At 45.8% G+C, this 9538-nt stretch overlaps 1 long non-coding RNA gene across 3 annotated transcripts in view; it reads right to left on the reverse strand.

The window, feature by feature from the left end:
* Window positions 1-3286: 3286 nt before the first annotated feature.
* The window catches only part of LOC115636422, a 45384-nt gene continuing 39132 nt past the window's right edge, over window positions 3287-9538 (reverse strand). For 2 of the 3 annotated variants that reach the window (XR_003996924.1, XR_003996921.1), the window contains one exon: window positions 7931-8102. This is a non-coding gene — a long non-coding RNA (uncharacterized LOC115636422). Of the gene's footprint in view, window positions 3617-7930; window positions 8103-9538 lie in introns of those variants that run through there. The other variant, XR_003996923.1, reaches the window with a different exon arrangement.

Genomic DNA, 9538 nt, shown 5'->3' on the forward strand with positions numbered 1-9538 from the left:
TAGGAACCCTAACCCTAGCTCCAAGTGCCCTACCCATAGGAACCCTAACACTAGGGTGGGAAGCCCTACCCATAGGAAAACTTGCCATAGGGTGGGAAGCCCTACCCATAGGAACCCTAACCCTAGGGCTGGAAACCTTACCCATAGGAACCCTAATCCTAGCTCCAAGTGCCCTCCCCATAGGAACCCTAACCCTAGTGCAGGAAGCCCTGCCCATAGGAACCCTAACCCTAGCTCCAAGTGCCCTACCCATAGGAACCCTAACCCTAGGGCTGGAAGCCCTGCCCATAGGAACCCTAACCCTAGCTCCAAGCACCCTACCCATAGGAACCCTAACCCTAGGGCAGGAAGCCCTACTCCTAGGAACCCTAACCCTAGAGTGGGGCATCCTACCCATAGGAACCCTAACCCTAGGGTGGGAAGCCCTACCCATAGGAATCCTATCGCTAGCTGCAAGTTCCTTACCCATAGGAACCCTAACCCTAGCTCCAAGTGCCCTACCCATAGGAACCCTCACGCTAGGGCAGGAAGCTCTACCAATAGGAACCCTGACCCTAGCTCCAAGTGCCCTACCCATGGGAACCCTAACCCTAGCTCCAAGTGCCCTACACATAGGAACCCTAACCCTAGCTCCAATTGCCCTATCCATTGGATCCCTAACCCTAGGGTGGGGCGCCGTACCCATAGGAACCCTATCCCTAGCTTCAAGTGCCCTACCCTTAACAACCCTAATCCTATGGCGGGAAGCCCTACCCATAGGTACCCTAACCCTAGCTCCAAGTGCCCTATCCATAGGAACTCTAACCCTAGGGAAGGAAGCCCTACCCATAGGAACCCTAACCCTAGCTGCAAGTCCCTTACCCATAGGAACCCTAACCCTAGCTCCAAGTGCCCTACCCATACGAACCCTCACACTAGGGCGGGAAGCTCTACCGATAGGAACCCTGACCCTAGCTCCAAGTGCCCTACTCTTAGGTACCCTAACCTTAGGACAGGAAGCTGTACCCATAGGAACCCCAACCTTAGCTCCAAGTGCCCTACGCATAGGAACCCTAACCCTAGCTCCAATTGCCCTATCCATTGGAACCCTAACCCTAGGGTGGGGCGCCGTATCCATAGGAACCCTATCCCTAGCTTCAAGTGCCCTACCCTAAACAACCCTAATCCTGTGGCGGGAAGCCCTACCTATAGGTACCCTAACCCTAGTTCCAAGTGCCCTACACTGAGGAACCCTAACCCCAGGGCCGGAAGCCCTACCCATAGGAACCCTAACCCTAGCTCCAAGTGCCCTAGCCATAGGAACCCTAACCATAGGGTGGGGTACCCTACCCATGGGAACCATAATCCTAGCTCCAAGTGCCCTACCCTCATGGGGGGCAGGAGGGGAGACTTTAGCCCCCATCTAAATCAAGGTGTTATGCACAGCACAAAATATCCCTGGATTCTGTCTGCGTCACAGGAGCTAGCCTTTGAAGGGGAGTCAGGGACCAGCCCACCAAGGACAAGCCCCTGTATGGGAAAGGGAATTGACTCCAACTCACCTGGAAGTAACTAAATCCCTAGGTGGTTGGTTGACTAGCAGCTAATGAGCTTGCTAAAGGGTTGAGCCAGAAGGGAGATCACAGAGATAGGAAGCTTCTGAGGAGAAGCTGAGCAGAAGAGCTCACCAGACTCAGCAAGAAGGATGCTCCTATGGACGGGAACCCCCGAAGGAAGCCCAGCTTGTCAGGAGCTACCTGCTGCCCCACAGAAGAGCTGTAGCTGACAGATCACTGCAGATGCCTGGCTCTGGGCAAGGATTCTTCCCAAGTAGTAGCAAGAGATCTGAGACCTTAGGTTTGAAACCTGGTGTCTGAGACCTCGTCTAGTTTCTCTCACTCCTTTTAACTTTGATGCTATCTATTTCCTTAATGGCCCTCAGAAGTTTCTTCTGAATCCTCAGAGTGTTCACAAAACTTAACACAGAGGTAATGCAACTGCAAACTCTGTCAAAGTGACATGTGACATCTGGCAGGGCAGTACTTAATGATCTGTGGAATATCGAGAACCTAGGTAAATTCTAAAGGCATTCTATTAAAATGAAATTCCCCTCATGGCAAAAGAAGTTGGGGGTTCCTTTGTTACCATCACCCATTTCTAATTGCCAGTGGCTACTAGTTAGATAAATGGCACTGATGTAAATGATATGGAGCTGATAAAACAGTGACAGGACTAGTTTGCACTAAAGGGGTATTTTCAGTTTAATATAATCACAAAAAAGGCTTTAGCTCTCTTTATTCCTCTCTGCAGACAATATATTGATCAGTCAGCTTCAGTGCCTCATTGTTCTGATTCCAACAGACATTCCACCACTACAGATGTCCATGGGCCCCATGCTCTGTTCTGCCAACAAAGAAGTGGATCCTGTGGTACTTTCTTAACACTTATTTTGTGTTAGTCCTGCTCCCTTTAAGCAAAAAACCCAGGACCCAATTCTGCCTCCACCAAACCGTGGTGAAATCCCCATTGATTTAAATGGGAGCAGAATGAGGGCCCCAGTACCTGGGCAGATACAATATAAAGATGACGTAAAATATAACTTAAAAAAAAATCAATGAGGCAAATCATAGGTCCCCCATTAACCTCTCTAATGAGCCAGAATCCAAACAATGAAATTGCTCACGCTCTCTCTCTCCAACTTTAAATGACATACAGGTCAGATTCTGCTCCCCGGACATGTATGTTACTCCAGGAGTAGAATCCAGCCTCTGTCTGGGCTGTATGTATAGAATCCAGCCTCTCTAGCTGCAAGTGACTTTTTTTTAAAATTTAAAACCCAAAATAAATTTCTCTGTGTTTAATGGCAAATATATCTCTACCCCGATATAACACAGTCCTCAGGAGCCGCTGTGGGGAGCCCCGGGCCCTTTAAATCATTGCCGGAGCTCCAGCAGCGGGGCTTGGGTGGGGATTTAAAGGGCTCGGGGCTCCCTGCAGCAGCTGGAGCCTCTGGCCCTTCAAATCACCACCCGACCCTGGGTACCAGAGCCCCGGCGGGGATTTAAAGGGCCCGGTGCTCCAGCTGCTGTGGGGAGCCCTGGTCCCTTAAATCACCGCCGGAGCTCTGGCAGCGGGGCTCGGGCGGTAATTTAAAGGGCCCGGGACTCCACACAAATTCAGATATAACGCGGTAAAGCAGCAGGGCTCGGGTGGCGCTTTAAAGGCCCCAGGGCTCCCCACTGCTTTACCACGTTGTATCCAAATTCATGTTATATCAGGTCACGTTCTATCGGGGTAGAGGTGTAGCTCCTCTCGTTGTTAATGCAAACAAGATTTAGCACATAAAACTTCAGAGCACTTTGCAAACATTGACTATTCTTACCATGCTCTGTGGGAAGTCAGCAAGAATTACTAGTCACATTTTATAGACATGGAAACTGAGGCACAAAGAGGTGAAGTGACTTGTCCAAGGTCACCGAGTGAGTCAGTATCAAAGCTGAGATTAGAACAGGAGTGCTGATCACATCTTTCCTTGCAGTAAGAACCTTGTCCTCCACAGTAACCATGTAAAACACACATTTCCATCTTCCATCTGCATCTTCTTTCTTTTACCCTAAGGCAGGGTGTTAACCAGACCCTACAGGACAAAGTTACCGGAAAACTCAATGGCTTCAATTAGAATTTACTGTACCATTATATATCCCCTCTTACGTAACTGAGCTTCAGTATCTCTCCTGGGGAATACTGCAACCAGTTTAGTGATTAATGGTACCTGTCAAGTGCTCTCTCATGGATCATAATTCCACAATTAAAATGGCATAGTCCAAGAATGCTTCATTATGGCATAATCAGTTTGTTCAAATGGACAAGAAATCTATTTCTTTTGGGCCCTCTTGGGCACACAAAGGCAGTAATAGAATAAGTGATCTATGTATAAATGATCTCTTGTAAAATTATGCACTAAATTTGATCTACCAGGAAGCCAGCTTTTTCCATCCCTTAAGCTGCAGGGAAGCAGATGCGCACTCTGTTTTTTTGCTCATTTAAAATGGGGACCTGCTTCACAAGTTTATAAACTCAGGTCATCTGGGCACAGCAGGCAGTTATAGACTCATAGACTCATAGACTCTAGGACTGGAAGGGACCTCGAGAGGTCATCGAGTCCAGTCCCCTGCCCTCATGGCAGGACCAAATACTGTCTAGACCATCCCTGATAGACATTTATCTAACCTACTCTTAAATATCTCCAGCGATGGAGATTCCACAACTTCCCTAGGCAATCTATTCCAGTGTTTAACTACCCTGACAGTTAGGAACTTTTTCCTAATGTCCAACCTAAATCTCCCTTGCTGCAGTTTAAGTCCATTGCTTCTTGTTCTACCATTGGAGGCCAAGGTGAACAAGTTTTCTCCCTCCTCCTGATGACACCCTTTTAGATACCTGAAAACTGCTATCAGGTCCCCTCTCAGTCTTCTCTTTTCCAGACTAAACAAACCCAATTCCTTCAGCCTTCCTTCATAGGTCATGTTCTCAAGACCTTTAATCATTCTTGTTGCTCTTCTCTTATAAAGTAACACACTCTACAGCATGGCCTCGAGAAGGCATGCCCTAAGTAAGGTGTCAGATCAGTGCGCACAGGCTTAAAAACCACCTAGAGGATAAAAGAATAGGAGGAAAACAGCAGAAGTCTCATGTAACAATGCCCCCCACCACCATACCTACTGAGAGTCAGCCATGCAGCAGTATCAACCCCACATCGCCTGAGGAACTTAGATGGATGGCATATGGTGGAACCCCCATGGTATGCCATCTTGGTGGTCTCCATTTCTCTACTGCCCTGGGCTCACTGATGCTTCTTTTACGCTGTTTGAGGTCCTCTCACCACACCGCTGCCTATGTTTCTATATTGGAGAACATCACTGTAGTAACTGAAAGCCTCCTAGTTAATAGATTAGGTGCCAGTAGATGGCTTTGAGCAGGGAGTTGGACTAGATGACCTCCTGAGGTCCCTTCCAACCTTGATATTCTATGATTCCATGATGGCACTCAGGAATATGCATTAATCCTGGGTTTTGTAGGACCAATAAAATGTCTTGTGCACTGGACATGGCTTCTTGTGTGAGGCTACTTATACGCAGCGTTTAACACTGCAGTGCAGTCTTCAAGCCTTTGTCTGACTGCTTAATGCAGGCTAGGAGACCCTATGTGTGGGGAAGGCAGATGGTAGGGCTAATGGGGGGGAAGAGGGACACTTGTACCAGGGCCCTGAGTTTGTCACCCACCCCCCAGTGTCTCTAACTGAGGTGATATGGGCAGTGGCGGATGAATGATTTTGGCGCCCCTAGGCCCTGAAATAATTGCTGTCTCCGGCCCCATATGAACTTGTTTTAGTTTTTTTTACAAAGTCATTTGAACTAAAATTAATCTAAATATCATGAAAATAATTCAACATTTACAAGTTTTATTATAAATAACATTACAAGTACAGCAGACCCTTGCTTGAACGCGCGTCTGGATAGTGCGGTTTCACTTATAGTGCGGGACCGTGCATGGTTCCAAAACGGAGAACCGATTAATTTCTTCCTGCCGGTCATATTATTAATGTTTAGGATTCTCGCGAGCATGTTTACTAAGTGGCGCCGTGCCATCATTGGTGGTTTCAATACGCGCTATGATTGGTAGAATCGCAGTGTCACTGATGCCGTGATTACAGAAATGCTGCTATTATAAATTTGCCGCCCCTGCAAATTTGCCACCTTAGGCCTAAGCCTTGTTGGCCTAGGCAATAATACGCCGCTGGATTGGGAGAGGGCGGAGCCTCAGCAAACATGATGTATCAGGGCCCCAAATTTGTCTCAATGGACCTGACAGGTTGTGGTAATAAGTCTGGTAGCAAGAGATACAAAAAGAACCACTGGGTTTGTCAGTGTCCAGCAGCCAAAATAAAGACTCCCCCTTTGTACTCAATACAACTGAGTCCCGTCTCTTCTCTTCATGCAGGACTGAGCTGCATGGTTCAGATCTGGATCTAGATCCAAATCTGAGGTTTCCTGATGTCCAGGGTTGTTTCCAGATTGTAACCATTAAAGTGAGAAGCCCAAGCCATGAAGTCACCCACAAGTGGAGTCGATAGGCTGGGGTCTTTCAAGGAGAAGAAAAAAAGGGGGAAATGGAGGAATAAAAAAATACCTCCTTAATATCAAAGTTTATGTGCTAAGCCACAAGGACAAGATGGCCTTAATAATCTTAACTTTTACAGCCTGCTTGCCTGAATATTTACCCAATAGCCTGTGAAAGTTTGAAACTTAAAAGTTACCAAGAAAATTAAAGGAAAACCAAGTTAGCTCTAAGCCTGTGTCCCTCCTCAACCCATCCCGGTGCTGTGCCTGGGGAGATAAGAGATTGTCTGCCTTTTCATTTCCTGGATTTTGTCAGTGTGTGTCACAACTCATATTATTTAAATGCAGGTTTTCAGCATTTAATAATAATAATTTACTGGATTAATCCTCGGGAAACAGAAACGAAGAAACCAGCAATGCCATTTCACTGACTGCAGTCAGAGTTAGTTGTAAAACCTCTTTCACTGACAGCTTTTGAGGAAAAATTCAATTGCTGAAAGTTTAAAGTTTATGACAGCAGCGTAAAAGTTAATGCACGTTAAGAGTAGATGGCTGTGGAGCATGAACACATGGGTAAGCTGAAGCTCCTTGCTCCAGGTAGCTTCTGAGAGGCTAGAATTCAGCTTTATGTAGCACCTTTAATAATCAAAAGTGTTTGAAAGCACCATATGTTACACTTTAAGATGACCTGCAAAGGTTATCACAGGTTTGTAACCCTTTATGCTTATGATATAGAAAGGAAGCCTGTACACTACATCTGAGTAGGCAAAGGTGACAGCCCTTCCTTATAAGCTCAGAATCTGCTGTTGCTAACAGAGACCTGGTGATGAATTCACTCATGTTGTTCACTCCAGTCCATTATTAATCATGGTTCGTAATTAGTCTTTTGCCACTTGGTTTTTTTTCACACTTTGTGGCCATGGACAAGGAGGACTGAAGCAGGTGGAAGTTTCTTCTAGTCGCACTCAAGACAGGCACATTGTGGTTGTGCCCACCTGGTTTACCTCTTTTTCAATAACAGGCCAACAGGTAAAGATACCTCATTCAAAACAGGGTACGTACCACTTGGCTTAGAGGTGGCTCCTCTGAAAAAAATGCTGAGATAGAATGGAAGGACCAAGGGTAGGGAAATCACCTAGGGAAGGGAAAGAGATGGGGGAACACCAGGGAAAAGGTAAGAAAGAGATCATGGCCCACTTTGACTTTAAGGGGAATGGAGAAATTATTTGCCCAAGGTGCTAATAACCCCAGAGTCTTCCCCTTAGCATTTTGACACCCTTTAGAGGAAGACTCTATACTTGCATTAGTAGGGAATGGATCTCATGGTATAACAGGGATTTTCCACTGCTCATTTATTTGATCCAGTGTGGTATGCGTGACATTAGCCTGGGTACAATCTGGTCTGTTGGACAGCTGTGTCCCCTCAGTCCTCCAATCTGCCTTTTACATGGCTTTGCTGTGAGAGCAACCACTCCAGGCCTGCTAGTCTTCAGCATGTAAATTACCTTCCGCCAGCCAGCCTACCACCTTTGAATTATACTGCAGAGCGACACCAGCCAATTTCCAGTCCCAGACTTTCCCCCAGAAATGTGCGTCTTGTACTGCCCAGGAGCCTCCTGGACAATACAGGCTCAGATAAAATCCTTCATGTCATTAATAGAGAATAATATGCACAAACCTGGTTATCTCAAATGGAGTTCCCCAAACATTTCAATCCAAACACACTGGCTTAGCTAAAACAATAAAACAAGTTTATTAACTACAGAAAGATAGATTTTAAGTGATTACAAGTAATGAGGCGTAAAAGTCAGAATTGGTTACAAAGAAATAAAAGGTAAAATGCAAACTAATGCCTGACTTAACAAGCTAAGTGAACTTAAAGCAAACGGGCTTCTCTCACCACATGTTCTTTTCCAATCTTACTGGCTGCCTGGATGCCTTTTAGTCAGGACCCCGTCCCCAGTCCAATACTCCTTTTCTTATCCTTCAGGAGTTGTGCATGTTCTGGGCAGTGAGAAAGGGAGGAGAGAGGTAATGTAGGGAGTGTGTTCCCTTTTCTTATAACATTTCCCTTCTTTGAGAATCCCCTCCATCTGGGGTTCCAGCGACCAAAACTCTGTTGGACGGGAACTTCCAGCTGTTCCATTGCCAAAATGTACATTTCTCACTCACACCCTTCTTCCTGCCAAAGAATGGCCGCATAATCAGGTGATAGTCCATTGATGATATTGACACCTGGCTGAGATGTCAGTTTGCCTTTTGTCTCTGAGGAACTGGTCTGTGCTTGCTTTTCAAAACTTAGAACATATTTCAGCAATGTCATATAGTAGAATCTTGTAATTTTACATACAGTGTTGCCACACATATTTTACCAGGACAATAATGTTCAGAAGATTATGAGTTTTCTAATGATACATCACAAGGCATCCTTTGAACAAAATTTATCATAGTCTTGTAAAAAGAATTAACATAAGGGGACAGACTGTCACAACATGTTCCTCTCAGTACTTCGTAAATGTACATAATCCTTTGGCTAATCTTGATGGTACTTGTAGGATGTCCTAATATCTATAGTTCGTCCTTGTAATTCCCCTTCCCAATCTGCATCATCCTTACGGCAGCATCAAGTGCAATTTACCATCTCACATCGCACCACCTGCAACATAACATCTCCTTGTCCTGTGCCCTCAATCCAAGCAATAATCACACTGAGTCAAAACCATCCCTGGTGTAAGCTCTAGTTTTGGTGGAGTTACACTATGGATGAATTTCACCCACTCTGTCTTGAGCAAAGGATATGCCTATTCGTGGAGGAAATGCTTATAAGCAGTAGTACTGTACATATAAGTCTTTAGCCTGTTAAGAGGGATTTTAACTTGCATAGTTCACTAATCAGGGTTTGTTACCATACCAACAGTTAATCACGTGGACAGATGCCCATCGTGCCTCAGGAATAGTGTGCTGTCTTAAAGCCATAGCCCAGGATTTCTCAGTAACTTTGATGGTGTCTCTCTGTAGCTTAGCTAAAATTAGATTTGTTTTAAAAGAAATAAGGAGGTCTGGCCAGCAAAGAACCTTTCATAAAGTAAGGCCCCGATCCTGCAACTGGATCCATGTGGGAGGACATCTGCACAGAACCTCCTGCCTTCAGTGGGGCTCTGGACAGGCACAGAGATGCACACAGGTGGAGTCCGTGTCAGGATCAGAGCCTAAATCAGCTGAGATTGTGAGATTTAAATGGTCTCCATGATTTAGATGGGGAGGGGGGTGGTTCCCCCTCTCAAGAACCTTTCCCCTATAAAAGCAGCAAAGAATCCTGTGGCACCTTATAGACTAACAGACGTTTTGGAGCATGAGCTTTCGTGGGTGAATACCCACTTCCTCAGATGCATGCATCTGAGGAAGTGGGTATTCACCCACGAAAGCTCATGATCCAAAAC

Source organism: Gopherus evgoodei, chromosome 17 (genome assembly GCF_007399415.2).
Source record: "Gopherus evgoodei ecotype Sinaloan lineage chromosome 17, rGopEvg1_v1.p, whole genome shotgun sequence".
In the NCBI taxonomy this organism is placed as follows: Eukaryota; Metazoa; Chordata; order Testudines; family Testudinidae; genus Gopherus; species Gopherus evgoodei.